The sequence below is a fragment of the Homarus americanus genome, unplaced genomic scaffold (genome assembly GCF_018991925.1).
Source record: "Homarus americanus isolate GMGI-L3 unplaced genomic scaffold, GMGI_Hamer_2.0 scaffold23617, whole genome shotgun sequence".
Taxonomy (NCBI): domain Eukaryota; kingdom Metazoa; phylum Arthropoda; class Malacostraca; order Decapoda; family Nephropidae; genus Homarus; species Homarus americanus.
Window position 1 is genome coordinate 4,210,253 of NW_024720711.1, and position 16,186 is coordinate 4,226,438.

The 16,186-nt window shown below is 46.2% G+C and overlaps 1 protein-coding gene across 1 annotated transcript in view; it reads left to right on the forward strand.

Annotated features, from left to right (window-relative positions):
- Window positions 1-16,186, forward strand: part of LOC121860747 — a gene marked incomplete at its 5' end in the record, with an annotated part of 84,053 nt that overhangs the window by 50,354 nt on the left and 17,513 nt on the right.

Genomic DNA, 16,186 nt, shown 5'->3' on the forward strand with positions numbered 1-16,186 from the left:
CCTCCCTCCGTTTTCCCTCCCTCTCTCCTTCCTCCCCTCCCACCAATATTTCTCGGCATACGCTAAGAGATTGTGAGAGACCATAAACTTTTGTGCCATTCTTAAATAATCGTATTATTGTAACCATCTTTCTCTCTCGTTCGTGTGTAAAAAAAATCTTAAAAGTTTATATTAACATAAAATTTTCTCTATTTCGGAATCTAAACAAAATGTAGACTTTATTCCAGTGAGAAAATCCCCGTTATCCCGGTGTAAGAGGATAACATACAGTAAAATTTTATTGTTTTCCAGACAAAAAAAAAATCCTATTTGTTTAAGTATTTGGTGAAAACGTAATTCGATAATGTAAAGAGTCTCGGTGCTGTTTGAAAGGTACTGTTGGCCGCCACCACCTTGTAGTGTGAGGCAGCTTGGTGAAGGGGCCTAGTGTCCATTACCAGTTAAGAGTGACTATTTTCTTGGTTTACCCACTGATTGGAAAATCCTCTGCGCCTTCATACACGATCATTGTTTGTCTATAATGATGTTAATACAATACACATACGACCCCTGTTACACACACAATACTGTACCGGGAAGGAGAGAGGCTTGTACCGTCGTGTCTCCTGGTACAGTCGACAACTTCCTCTGTTAAGTGGCTCTTCCTCTTCCACCCCCCTCCTTCCCCCCCTTCCCATAACACGGAGGAGTGAGTGAGTGTAGAGGCTAGAGTGTGTGTGTGTATGTGGAGAGAGGGGGAGAGGGAGTCACTAGTGGTCAATAATTGTTTTTCGTCCCACTTCCCCTGTTTACTTTCGTCTCCCTCACTTCTTTGTTTATTGTCATCTACTCCACTTCCTCCCTTATTGTCGTCTCCTTCACTTCCTTATTTTATGTCTCTTTTTATTGTTCTCGTTCCATTTTTATTGCAGTTTCCTTCATTTCTCCCTTTATCACCCTCCTCACTTCCGGCATTCTTGTCTCCCGTGCATCTTGGTAAGCTAGAGAGATTTGGGTTGTTTATTTGCTTTGTTTACATTCTCCCTGGGTCTTTCTTTCTTTCTTTATCATCTTCATCGTCCATTCTTTCACTTCTGCCTTCCGGTCTGTGAATACTTGATGTTGTTTAGTTTATTCGTATGTGTTTTGATATTTCTCTCTCTCTCTCTCTCTCTCTCTCTCTCAGGTGGTGTCTGGCAGTGTTTCTGCTAGATTATCCTTTACCACCCCCCTCCCCCCCCCCCACCCCCCCCCGCCTACAGGATGAAATTAATGGTGTGTTTTTTTTATTTCTCGAGAAAACAAACACACACATCCATACACACATACACACACACCAGCATCACCACCGCTGCCGCACAGAGATTACATAGTTTTCTTCTTTTTTTCATTATTTTCTTATTATTATTACAGTATTGTTATTGTACAGTCACACAGAAGCAGTACGACTAACCCTTGACCACACATCCATTAGTAGACAGTGTTAAAGCCTCGTACGGTAGCGCTCCACACTCGTAGGTTAATTTCCCCTTAACTATAGAATAATGAAACCCTCCCAGATGGTTCCTATAACCTGTGAAACATTAGAGACAGTTACAATGGCGTCGGAATCCCACTGAAACTGCATCGTAACAAAGTGGTTCATTTTCCTCAGTTCTGGGGAAAATAATTTATTGTACCTGGGAACCTTTTATGATTCTGGTTTGTCGGTTGTGTTGTGTTGTGTTGTGAGGTGAAACACAAAGTTATCTACAAAAATCACACCTGAACCTCAACTTCCTTCCTTAATTAAAAGAGTTAACATTTTTTTTTTTTTGGGGGGGGGGTATTTCTTTGTCAACTGCCTGGGTGTATTCTTAGGTCTTCAGTTAGGATAAAGAGATTTCTCGTACGGAGCTCTGGGAATCTAGACCAATGTGTGGGCGAGGAACACTACACTTGGCGCTGTGCTATTGTTTTGAGGGTCCGTAATGATCAAAAGATGGCGCTCGTTTACATATTCAGTACCTTCAGCGACCGTCAGTTCGTGTTTTGTTTCTTTTAGAGTGCTTCTGACGGATACCAGATGGTGTTTGTTTTTTGTTTAGGCCGTGTTAGTCAGCCCAATGTGCGCCATTCCTTGCCTGACTGATGGAAGATTTTCGTAGGTGGGGGTTGATTGATGTATTACCAGTGACCGTCAGATGGCGTTTTGTTCATATATTTAGAAGCATAACAGACTGTTAGGTGGCTTTTATGCCATTACTCCCTTGCAGCGGAGCTTCACCTCCCCATTGACAAAGGCCCGTTGTTATTTCTACACCTCCTTTTTCTGCGGTGGTTGACCATACTGATGTTCCTTTGTACACAGGCGACAAAAGCCATCAATTTCCCAGAGACAACACAGTGTGCAGGAAATGACTCGAAATGATGAGACGAGGTTGGTGTGAGGCGCCATTGCGTGTCTCGCCGCCTTGAGAGGGTCGCCTGGTTTACTGTATATTGGAGGTGCCATCTGGTAGTCGCCCAGGAAACTAATTATGTCAACAACCATGTTCTTGGCGGGATAATCTTACGTCACACTTTAATCATTCAGTTCACACATTCGTTCACTGTAATGTGTAATAGACCTCTTCCTGTCACAGTGATTTAGAACTTTGACCTACATCAGCAAATCAGTATTACCGAGAGTGAAAACAATTACAACAGTTCAGAGAGTTGGAACACATTATCTCTTAAGCGTTGGAAAGTTTGGGGTAATGACCGACAAACGCAGTAAACAGATCAGCCTTAGTTTGAGAATTGCCTTGGTGTAATCAGCAGTGTTGGGGTAATGAATGGTGAAGGCTGAGTACGACAGTGATCATTGGTGGTGGTCGTTTGAAGGAGTTTAGGTGCGTCAGTGGTCAATGTACTTATAGCACAATTCACTGTGCTTTAGTATCTACATTAGACAATATTCTTAGGTGTTAAAAAAATAATGGTCACAAAAGTAGTTATTTTTATTTTATTGATTTTTTCTATTAATTAAATCAAGGGGAGGGAAACTCTTATATATAATTTTTGCGATCAATTATTACAGGTTAATGAGTATACGGATTACCTGAAGATTAGACCCCCGCCTCCTCGGCTTATTTCACCTGGTGATTAAACACGCTAACGCTACTTGATGTCTAGTTATGTATTATAGTCTTCCTTCCTTATTTATTTATCCCTCAGCTTGTAACACGGTTCTTTGCAATGGCATATTTTTACGGTCTATTGACTCTCTCTCTCTCTCTCTCTCTCTCTCTCTCTCTCTCTCTCTCTCTCTCTCTCACACACACACAGACACAGCTCCTCTAATACATATTTGGGTGCATATATATAACATCATTTTCTCTTTCATCTTGTGTGTGTGTGGGGATGGAGAGCCTTCAGGTGTGTGGGGGTGGGTAGAGAGCATTCAGGAGTGTGGGGGTGGGTAGAGAGCCTTCAGGTGTGGGAGTGGGTAGAGAGCCTTCAGGTGTGTGAGGGGAGATTCTTATGTGTGTCGGGGGGATCAGGAGACAGACGCAATGTAATAAGGTGACTCCTACCTACCACACAGGTCCGACACAAAGCGTTATCTCGGGTGCTGCTTATACTGTACGTATTACTTAATTCTGATATTGTTAGATGGCTGTGTGTGTGTGTGTGTCTATACTCGTATATGTATGTGTTTTTGTGTGTTAACGTGTATGACGACCTGTGGTATAATGGTCAGCATGCTCGCCAGTGGACCCGGGTTCGATCCTCGGGCAGGGTGAAACTAGGGCACGTTTTTTTTTTACGCCATTTGCCTCTGTCTGCCCAGCAGTAATTGGGAACCTGTATGTTAATCGATTTGCGGTTCGTGTTCAGGGGTAATGATTAGCCAGTGCAGTTGGCGAGTTGCCCGGTCTTCTCGGACTATTCCTTGACACGGGTCATGCAGCTCGTTAACTTTGGGCGTGGTTGTTGTGTTGGCGGCAGCTTCTACACCTTAAACAAATTCACGCCTAGGTGGCCCTAGGGCCGGCCATCCTCGTTACACGAGGCGCAACCATTATTTATTATTTAACGTCTATGTACACATATGTGCTTTCATGGGTATGTACGGTTTTGTTTGTATACAAGTATTTAAAAGTTCTGAATGTTTTTATGTGGATGTGTATGAATGCCGTCCCTGTATACACACACACACAATATCATACCATCGCAAAAAATGCAATAAAACACATTAACCAGGAACCAATCCACATTAACGAAAGTAAATACAATAAAAAAACATTAACAAGCAACTCATTCACACATACAATAAAATTAAATGTTTAATTTTTTAAATCTCACAATTGCGTAAAATAAAAATAAAAAATACGAAATCAAATTAGTCAAACAGAAAATATTTATACGTCATGATAACCAGACTTAGGATTGGCATGGGTTAGGAGGGTGTTCACGTGTGACCTCACTGAGGTTCCGATGTTGTCGGCTATCTTAGGAGTGAAGGGTTAGGTAGGTGGTGATCATTGTTTATTTTTTATTAATATCTAAATAATAGTGAACTACGTGTCGAAATAACGTCATTATCTCTCACAACACGTCATTATCTCTCACAACACGTCATTATCTCTCACAACACGTCATTATCTCTCACAACACGTCATTATCTCTCACAACACGTCATTTATCTCTCACAACACGTCATTATCTCTCACAACACGTCATTTATCTCAACACGTCATTATCTCTCACAGCACGTCATTATCTCTCACAACACGTCATTTATCTCAACACGTCATTATCTCTCACAACGTCATTTATCTCAACACGTCATTATCTCTCACAACACGTCATTATCTCTCACAACACGTCATTATTTTTCACAACGTCATTTATTTCAACACGTCATTATCTCCCACAGCACGTCATTATCTCTCACAACACGTCATTTATCACAGCACGTCATTATCTCTCACAGCACGTCATTTATCTCAACACGTCATTATCTCTCACAGCACGTCATTATCTCTCACAACACGTCATTATCTCTCACAACACGTCATTATCTCTCACAGCACGTCATTATCTCTCACAACACGTCATTTATCTCATCTTACCTAACCTAACCCCACTTTAAATATGAGTTTATTTAATTATCAGGTGTAATAAGCTGGGGTGCCTAATCTTCATGAGATCCTAAAAATCTAACTGAGAAATTGATGACGTCACGCGTGAAGATAAGGATGTGCCGTCATGAAAAAATACGATTATCAATTAAGCTTTATTTTCAGCGAGAAGCCGGCGGCCCTTGATTGGCTGACAGGGACACGACATACAATACAATGGGGCCATTCACGAAGCTGATGTAAAGAAAGGTCGGCTCTGATTGGCCGATGGGAACACGACGGATGGAAGAAAAATTGCTCTTAATTGGCCAAAGGAATGCGATGGATAGAGCAGTAGACCAATCAGGGAGCCTTTTTTTTTTTTACATAATAAAAATACGGGAAAAAAATATTTACAAATTCGACTTCAATAAAAGCGATTTTTTTCCAAATGAAAAACAAAAAGAATTTCCATACTAAACTGAACTCGTAATTTTTGTTTTGTTAATTACAGAAGAATAATTATGTGGGGTGAGACGAGGGTGGGCGCGTGGATAAATGGATGGATGGCAGGATGGATGGGAAGGTGGATAAATAGTTGGATCAGAGAACGAATAGATAGATAGATGGGTGGAGAATGGATAGATTGTTCGATAAATGGATGAATAAATGAAGTGATGGGTGATAGATGGATGAATAGACAAGTGGTTGGATGGAAGGAAAGCCAGACGGTAAATAACGACATGATTGACGGATACACTAATAGACAGACAGAAACACACATACACACACACACACACACACACACACACACATACATACACACACACACACACACACATACATACAAGTACAAACAAAATCGCAAATATATTAAAACATCTAAAAATAAAAAATAAAAGTGGTGACAAAAATAATAAGAGTAGTTTACGTTTCTTTAAGTGGTATATATATATATTCCTGTGTTTTTGGTGGTTAGTAATTCAGCCAATCAGATGCTGTGGTTTGTGTGTGTGTGTGATCTAACCGTTCATAGCACCGTCAGGCTCTACACCACCTATCCGGTTGACAATGCCGACTCACCCTGACATTGCCCTCTCACCCCAACACTACCCTCTCGCCGCCCTCTCACCCTGACACTGCCCTCTCACCCTGACATTGCCCTCTCACCCCAACACTACCCTCTCACCCCAACACTGCTCTCTCACCCTAACACTGCCCTCTCACCCTGACCTGCCTTCACTGACACTGCCCCTTCACCCTGACACTACCCTCTCACCTAACACTACGCTCTCACCTGACACTACCCTCTCACCGCCCTCTCACCCTGACACTGCCCCTTCACCCTGACACTACCCTCTCACCCTAACACTGCCCTCTCACTAACACTACCCTGACATTGCCCTCTCACCTGACATTGCCCTCTCACCCCTGACATTGCCCTCTCACCCCTGACACTGCCCTCTTACCCCAACACTACCCCCTCTCACCTTGACATTGCCCTCTCACCCTGACACTGCCCTCTCACCCCAACACTACCCTCTCAGCCCAACATTACCCTCTCACCCTAACACTGCCCTCTCACCCCAACACTACCCTCTCACCCCAACACTACCCTTTCACCCCCCAACACTGCCCTCTCACCCCAACACTGCCCTCTCAACACCACCCTCTCACCCCAACACTGTTTCTCACCCCAACACTACCCTCTCACCCCCAACACTACCCTCTCACCCCAACACTGCCCTCTCACCCCAACACTACCCTACCCCAACACTGCCCTCTCACCCCAACACTGCCCTCTCACCCCCCAACACTGCCCTCTCACCCCAACACTGCCCTCTCACCCCAACACTGCCCTCTCACCCCAACACTACCCTCTCACCCCAACACTGCCCTCTCACCCCAACACTGCCCTCTCACCCCAACACTGCCCTCACGCGTGTATGTAAAACAATGTTCACAGGTAAACAAACACATTATCCTCAGGCATACCTCTGATTCTGACTTCCTTTGATCAGGTAAATTAGTTGTTGATATCCTCTACAGTCTACATGAAAGAGAGTAAGCTGTAAACCCCCTCAAGTTTTCAATGAGTTTAGTTAAATTTAATATTGCTCACGTGTTTCGCTCCAACAGATAAACAAACACATTAATTCTGGATGTAACGTTCACAATTGAATTACAGTAATTAATACCATCATAACACAGAACTCTTATTTGATTTTAATGTTGACTTAATTATCTTAGTTTTTATTTTTATTTATTTTTATGTATTAATTATTTTTTATTTTTTTATGCGTTGACTAATTTTGAAGCTCTACCTGCCTGCGTACATTGGAATTGGACTCAGTTGATAGTTGAGACGATGTTCCCCCTCAATACTGGCCCAGAGATGGCTGTTAGCGGAAGGTGAGGAGGCTGTTAGCTCTGATAGGTGGCTGTGTGGTGTTGTGTGTGTCATGAACAGGTGGAGATGTCTTAACTAAACTAAAACAAACCTAACCAAATCTTAAATATGTACCTTGTTTGATAAAAAAAATATTTGCTAAAAATTATCTTAGTGATGAACTCAAGTTTGGGGTTTTTTTTCGGTTAATCTTAAAAGAGAAATAGTACTTGAGGTGAAGGATGAATAATCGTATTGGTCAGATGTGTTGAACTTAATCGTATATTTGAGGAAGGTTCTTATAGAAATCTCTCCCATCGTGATTAGCTGGAACGTTTATCGTAAGCAGCCAATCAAGTGCCGATGTTTACGCCTCTCGATGGTGATTGATTGAGACGTTACCCTTCTGTAACCAGTCAGGCGTAGACGCGAGTGACGTCACAGAGCCAGGCGGTAATGATAAACAAACTAATTGGCGAGGTTAAAAAAATAAGGCCAATTATTCTTTTATTTGCGCGGGAAAATAAAGCTAACACCATATTTTGATGTATTGCAATTATTTCAACACGCGTTCATGATTCAACCGCTCATCAGTTGCATGTCGGGGCAATATACTCACGTGATTAGCATTTAATATTAATGATTCATGTTCAGTATGTCCAGCGTCACTCTACCTGACACACACACACACACACAAGTAGACCTGATAAATTTTTGTGTTTCATTTTACGATCTCTCTCACCCACGATGGAAGATAAGTTCAGTTAAATTTTCAGTTTCTTATGAGTCTTTGTATGATAAGAAAATATTTATTGTAATCCTGACATTATTGGAAGTAATAGCTGATCGGATTAATGCTATTAGTAAAGGTAATGGTAATGATAGTATTAATAATTACAATGTTAATATTAATCACAAGAATAAGAATAGGGATGGTGATAATATAATAGAAAAATAAGAGTAATTTATTAAATGAAGTAGAAATAAAAACAAATTACTTAAGATTTAAACGAAGAAAAAAATCGAGAAGACAAATCAATGAGTTACCCAAATAAAATTTCCTCTCGCTTATAAAAATTTAACTCGTTATTTTTGCCGGAGAGAGAGGGGAGGGTGTTAATTCCAGCAGTCCAATAATAATTGCTGAAGGCCATTTCCCACAGCCTTGTACGATAGTAGACCAAAACACATGTAACGGACTGACTTAAGTTAAAAGACATAGTGAACATCCAATAAGGCGTAAGTGAATTTAAGTAATGTATCTATTCATAAAAAAGGTGTAATAAGTAATTGTTTTTTTTTTAAACATTTTGTATGAGTTGGTAAAAAGTGATCGTACGTCAGGCCTTGGGAGGGAAAGTTTATCGTACGTACGGGTCTTTGAGAATCTAGACGAGGGCTTTTAGCGGAGAAAGAGGCCAATGCTCCATTATGTCATTTAGAGACGTCATTGTTGAGGGTCGAGTCACGGGAACGTTCTCTTTGGGTCTGGCGGTGGTTGTTGTTGTGATGGGGGAGGGAGGGAAGGAGATGGTGGGTGAGATGGGAGTGTGGGAGGAATGGGTGGATGGTGAGGGGGAAGGAGATGGCTAGATAGATGGGAGTGAAGAAGGAAGGGAAGGTGAGGGAGGAAGGGGGGTGGATGGTAAGAGAAAGAGGGGTGAGGGAGAGTCAGTTTGATAAGTTGGGCGACAAAATTTTGGAGTAGCTTAATGCCATACACCCCTTCATCATCACCATTATCGTCATCGTCTTCACCATTATCGTCATCATCTTCACCATTATCGTCATCATCATTTTCACCATTATCGTCATCATCATTTTCACCATTATCATCATCACCATTATCGTCCTCATCATCACCACCATTATCGTCATCATCTTCACCATTATCGTCATCATCTTTACCATTACCGTCATCTTCATCACCATTATCGTCATCACCACCATTAACATCATCTTCACCATTATCGTCATCATTTTCACCATTACCGTCATCATCATCTTCACCATTATCGTCATCTTCACCATTATCGTCATCATCATCACCATTATCGTCATCATCATCACCGTACCGTCATCACCATTATCGTCATCATCACCATTATCATCATCCTTCCTTTATCGTCGTATTTATTTGGCAGTCGTTAACAAACATAAACCTCATTTTTTATTATTTTAACAAGTCGTATGTGGTGACGTGTTACGTGATATGGTGACGTGTGGCCCAATATAGGAGTGACATGGCCCAATAGGTGAGGTGACATTAATGGCCCAATAGGTGAGGTGACGGTGTGGCCCAGTATGTGAAGGGTGACGTGGCCCAATATGTGAGTGACGTGTGGTATGTGGTGACGTGTGGCCCAATGGAGTGGTGTTTTGTGTGGCCCAGTATGTGGTGACGTGTGGCCCAGTATGTGAGGTGACGTGTGGCCCAATGGGGTGGTGTGGCCCAATGGGTGGTGACGTGTGGCCCAGTATGTGGTGACGTGTGGCCCAGTATGTGGTGACGTGTGTAGTATGTGAGGTGACGTGTGGCCCAGTATGTGAGTGACGTGTAAACTGAGTGTGTCTGGCCCAATGCCATGGTGACGTGTGGCCCAATGGGTGAGGTGATGATGTGTGCCCAGTATGTGAGTGACGTGGCCCAGTATGTGACGTGTGGCCCAGTATGTCTTGTAGTAGTGGTGACCTTATCATAGCCAGCAGGCAGGTCTCTCTCTCTCTCTCTCTCTCTCTCTCTCCTGCACACACACACACACACACACACACACACACACACACACACACACACACACACACACACACAAGGCCCCCACTTCATAAAAAGTTGGGAAAAAGTCATACAACCAGGGACATTCTGCTTCCTATCTGTGCAGGGAAAAAATGTACAAAGGAGATTCACCTAAGTCCTCCCAGCCGCCTCCTCCCCAGCCCCTCCTTCCCCAGCCGCCTCCACTCCCCAGCCCCTCCTTCCCAGCCCCTAATCCCAGGCCGCCTCATCCCCAGCCCCCCCCTCCTTCCCAACCCCCCCTCCTTAGCCCCTCCTTCCCAGCCCCTCTTGCTCCGCCTCCTCCCCAGCCCCTCCTTCCCAACCCCCCCTAACCCCGAGCCCGCCTCCTCCCAGCCCTCTTCCCCAGCCCCCTAATCGACCTCCTCCCCAGCCCCCCCTCCTTCCCCAGCCCCCCCCCCCCTCCTTCCTTCCCTCCCTTACCTCCCTCCAATCCTTCCCTCCATCCTTTGCCTCCCCCTCCTTAACCTCCCCCCCTCTCCTCCTCCCTCCCCTCCCTCCCCTCCCTCCCTTACTTTCCCCTTCCTTCCCTCCCTCACTTGCTTTCCCTTCCTTCCCTCCCCTCCTTCCTCCCCTCCCTTCCCCTCACCCACCCCTTCTTCCCTCACCTCCCCTTCCTTCCCTCCTCCCCTTCCTTCCTCCACCTCCCCTTCCTTCCCTCACCTCCCTTCCTTCCTCTCACCTCCCCTTCAGCCCCTCACCTCCCCCTTCCTTCCTCACCTCCCCCCTCCCTTCCCTCACCTCCCCTCCGCCCCTCCCACCTCCCCCTTCCTTCCCCTCCACCACCCTTCCTTCCCTCACCCCTCCCCCTTCCTTCCCTCACCTCCCCCTTCCTTCCCTCACCTCCCCCTCCCTTCCCCTCACCTCCCCCTCCCTTCCCTCCACCTCCCCCTCCCCTTCCCTCCCACCACCTTCCTTCCCTCCACCTCCCCTTCCTTCTCTCCCCCTCCCCCTTCCTTCCCTCACCTCCCCTTCCTTCCCCTCACCTCCCCTTCCTTCCCTCCCCTCCCCTTCCTTCCCTCCACCTCCTTCCTTCCCTCACCTCCCCCTTCCTTGCCTCACCTCCCCCTTCCTTGCCTCCCACCTCCCACCCCAACCCTCACCTCCCCCTTCCTTCCCTCACCTCCCCCTTCCTTCCCTCCTCCCTGACAAATAAGGAGACACTCATTTTTTTTCACGATTTTACTGTCGATGAGAAATTATCTGGGGAAAGTCCCTTTTTCTCCTGACAAAGGGAAAATATCTAGGGAAATTTCCTAATATTCCCCTATTTTCCCTCTCCCTTCTTCCACACCGTCTTTGGGGAAGTTTGCCTCTTTTATTTTCCTTACTTTTACTCCTTGTTTTAGAGGAAATTTGTATGGGGAAAGTTCTCTTTAATCACTACCCCTCCTCCTTCTTCACTCCTCCTCCCTCCCTTCTTCCCTCCTCCTACTCTTCTCTCACACACTTTGTAAACTTATTAAATTCTTCTCTTACAAAGTTCTCACTGTACTGGAGTGTAAACGATGACCTACACCCATGATACATGTGACCCAGTCTGACCCACGGAAAGGGATGGAGGGGATTCTGTCCTGGATTTTTAAACACATTGCCAGTACAAGCGATCAACGAGCAGCGTCTATGTGGGCAGGCGAATCTTTAGTCAGCTTGGCGTAGCGTTGTGTGATCCAGCCCTTTGTAATTCTTTTGTTCCACCCGTCCGTCTCCGTCTCATTCCGTCCGTCCGCCCGTCTCCGTCTCCGTCTCGGTGTAAAAATTGTGTTTTAACCTAACTCAGGAGGCGGGAGTAACAACAACGTGTCAAATTAGTTAGATAATTAGGGCATTTTCTGTCTCTCCTGAGTTGTGGCTTGTGTGTGTGTGTGTGTGTGTGTGTGTGTGTGTGTGTGTGTGTGTGTGTGTGTGTGTGTGTGTGTGTCTGTGTCCCTAATGTTTGTGTGTGTGTGTGTGTGTGTGTGTTCTCTTCCCTCGTGTGTGTCCCTCCCTCGTGTGTGTGTGTGTGTGTGTCCCTCTGTGTGTGTGTGTGTGTGTCGTGTGTGTGTGTGTGTGTGTGTGTCCTGTGTGTGTGTGTGTGTGTGTGTGTCCTTTCTCGTGTGTGTGTGTGTGTGTGTGTGTGTGTGTGTGTCCTCTGTGTGTGTGTGTGTGTGTGTGTGTGTGTGTCCTCTCCCTGTGTGTGTGTGTGTGTGTGTGTAACCCTCCCTGTGTGTGTGTGTGTGTGTGTCCCTTCTGTGTGTGTGTGTGTGTGTCTGTGTGTGTGTGTGTGTGTGTCCTCTTCCCTGTGTGTGTGTGTGTGTGTGTCCTCTTTCCTCGTGTGTGTGTGTGTGTGTGTGTCCTTCCTCGTGTGTGTGTGTGTGTGTGTGTCCCTGTCCCTGTGTGTGTGTGTGTGTGTCTCTTCCCTGTGTGTGTGTGTGTGTGTGTGTGTGTCCCTTCCCCTGTGTGTGTGTGTGTGTGTCCCTCCCTGTGTGTGTGTGTGTTCCCTGTGTGTGTGTGTGTGTGTGTCCCTCCCCGTGTGTGTGTGTGTGTGTGTGTCCTCTTCCCTCGTGTGTGTGTGTGTGTGTGTCCTCTTCCTCTGTGTGTGTGTGTGTGTGTGTGTGTGTGTGTGTGTGTGTGTGTGTGTGTGTGTGTGTGTGTGTGTGTGTGTGTGTGTGTCCTGTCCTCATGTGTGTGTGTGTGTGTGTGTGTGTGTGTGTCCTCTTCCCTCGTGTGTGTGTGTGTGTGTGTGTGTCCTCTTCCCTAATGTTTGTGTGGTGTGTGTGTGTGTTCTCTTCCCTGTGTGTGTGTGTGTGTGTGTGTGTGTGTGTGTCCCTCATGTGTGTGTGTGTGTGTGTGTGTGTGTGTGTGTGTGTGTCTTCCCTGTGTGTGTGTGTGTGTGTGTGTGTGTGTGTCCTCTTCCCATGTTTGTGTGTCTTCCTTGTGTGTGTGTGTGTCCTCTTCCTCGTGTGTGTGTGTGTGTGTGTGTGTGTGTGTGTGTGTGTGTGTGTGTCCTCTTCCCTGTGTGTGTGTGTGTGTGTGTGTGTGTGTGTGTGTGTCCTCGTGTGTGTGTGTGTGTGTGTGTGTGTGTGTGTCCTCTTCCTATGTTTGTGTGTCTTCCCTGTGTGTGTGTGTGTCTCTTGTGTGTGTGTGTGTGTTGTGTGTGTGTGTGTGTGTGTGTGTGTGTGTGTGTGTGTCCTCTTCCCTCATGTTTGTGTGTTTGTCGTCAAGTCTTTTGTTCAGGCATCAAAACACTGCCACGCCCGAAGACTCATCTTCGTATCACTGACGACGACCAGAGTGGTGATACAGGTGTGATGCTGTACCGGTACTTATTGTGTCATACACTCCTGTATTGTGTGTGATAGGTGTGTGTGACTTACTTCTGGGGAGGTGGTGGTGCACGGTGGTTGGAGACTGGGGAGGTGGTGGGGGAGACAGTGATGGCTGAGAGAGTGGTCTACAGATTGGGGAGGTGGTGGTGAGACAGTTGGCTGGGAGGTGGTGGAGACAGTGATGGCTGAGGGAGGTGGTGGTGGGAGACAGATGGCTGGGGGAGGGTGGTGGAGACAGGTTGGTGGGGAGGTGGTGGTGGGTGACAGATGGGCTGGGGAGGTGGTGGTGGAGACAGTGTTGACTGGGGGAGGTGGTGGTGAGACAGTGTTGGCTGGGGAGGTGGTGGTGGAGACAGATGGCTGACAGATGGGGGAGGTGAGTGGTGAGACAGTGTTTTGTTGGTGTGGGAGTGACAGATGGTGGTAGAGACAGGTGTTGACAGTGTTTGGGGAGGTGGAGAGACAGTGTTGGCTGGGGGAGGTGGTGGGAGACAGATGGCTGGGGAGGTGGTGGGGTGACAGATGACTGGGGGAGGTGGTGGAGACAGGTTGGCTGGGGGTGGTGGGAGACAGTGATGGCTGAGGGAGGTGGTGGTGGGAAGGATGGCTGACTGGGGAGGTGGTGGTGGAGACAGTGTTGACTGTGGTGACAGGCTGGTGGAGGTGGTGGTGGGAGGTAGGTTGTTGGCTGGGGAGGTGGTGGTGGAGACATGGTGACATGGCTGAGGGAGGTTGTGGTGGTGACAGATGGCTCTGGAGTGGTGGTGGAGACAGTGCTGGGGGGAGGTGGTGGTGGAGACGGTGTTGATGACAGGTGGTGGTGTGAGATGGTGACACATGATGATGGTGAGGGGAGGGGGTGGGGAGTGATGTGGTGGGACATGGTTGTGGGACACTGTGTTGTTGACTGGACTGGGGAGGTGGTGGGAGACAGGTGGTGGTGGAGACAGATGTGGGGAGGTGGTGGTGGTGACATGGCAGACAGAGGCTGGTGGGAGAGTGGTGGTGGAGACAGACTGGGGGAGGTGGTGGTGATGGCTGAGGGAGGTGGTGGTGGTGACAGATGGCTGGGGGAGGTGGTGGTGGAGACAGTGTTGACTGGGGGAGGTGGTGGTGGTGGTGACAGTGCTGGCTGGGGTCCAACAGGGTAGTGACCCCACTCTTAACGTACATCACCCAACCTTCTGTGACCTCACCTGTCACCCTGACGTGTCATCACCATACAACAGTAGGCCACTCTGGTGTTGTAGGGTGTCATCACCACACAACGACACACACACACACACACACAGAGTTGTCTAGCAAAATTGCGTCAACATTTATTTAAAACTGCCATAATTGTAAGTGCTCTGTTGTCCACATTTAAGGGAGAATTTTGTTTTAAGAATGGGGACACTGAGACGGGGCTCGTAAAATAATCTGTGTGGTCGTATACGAGCGACACACTGCCGGGTGATTGAGGGGAAGTCACTACCCCGCAAAAGACTCTCTCTCTCGAAATTAGTTCTTGTATTATTTTGTAGACGATGCAGCAGTACAGTATATATGTGTGGCACCTTGGCGTTAATAATATCTAGTACAGCACAGCAAGAGTGACGCACACAGTACAGCACCAGAGTTATGTGTACAACATGGCCACTGCCTCTACCACACTTGGTCTTGTGTTTAGTTTTGTGTAGTCTGATGATGATGGTTCCTTATTGCTGCAAGTCTTACTTATATTGCGTATTATACTGTATCCTACACTAATCACATGTCCAATAGTGTGTGTGTGTGTGTGTGCTAGGGAACAAACTGTAAGCTACACATTAACGACACTCTGTTGGTAACTTGGTCATAATGTATGTGAGTAATGAGAGATGCTTTACAGAGTGTGATAAAGTAGGAGGTAAATAAGAGAGGAATACTATAGACAGAAGAAGTGAAAATGCTGATGTAAGGTCGAGAAATAGAAATGTGATGATAGTGGGAAGGAGAGAGGTGATAAATACAAGGGAGGGAGGAATGGTGAAAGCCACTTATTAATTAATTTTTTCTAGTTTGGCTTCATCATCGACACTTAAGCGACTGGTGGTGATCAGCTCAGACCAAAATACACACACACACACACACACACACACACACACACACACACACAGAATGAGAGAGAGAGAAAGACAGACAGAGAGGAACCAATATACGCTTCAGCAGGGTACCGTCAGTATGTAAGAGCACTGGCGATCTTATTACCGCATTGTCTCTGGTCGCATTTCTTTTTTCTTCTATTTTTCGGTGTGTGTTATTAGAGAGGGGACGAATAACAGGAAGAGGGGGATAATGGGAAGGAGAATGAAAATAAAGGAGAGGAAGAATCACTTAAGTGGGTGAATGGGATGGGGGGAGAATAATACAAATAGGTAGAAAAAAAAGGGAGAGGAAGAGATAAAATGGGAGGGAGAGAAAGTAAGGGAATAATTATACAACAGGGAGAGTGATTGGGAGGAGGAAGAATATAAGAGAGAAAGCGGGTGAATGAGAAAAAGGAAAAAAGAGAGAGAGAGAGAGAGAGAGAGAGAGAGAGAGAGAGAGAGAGAGAGAGAGAGAGAGAGAGAGAGAGCACCATGGTATAATGTGGGGGGGGGGGGATACAGGT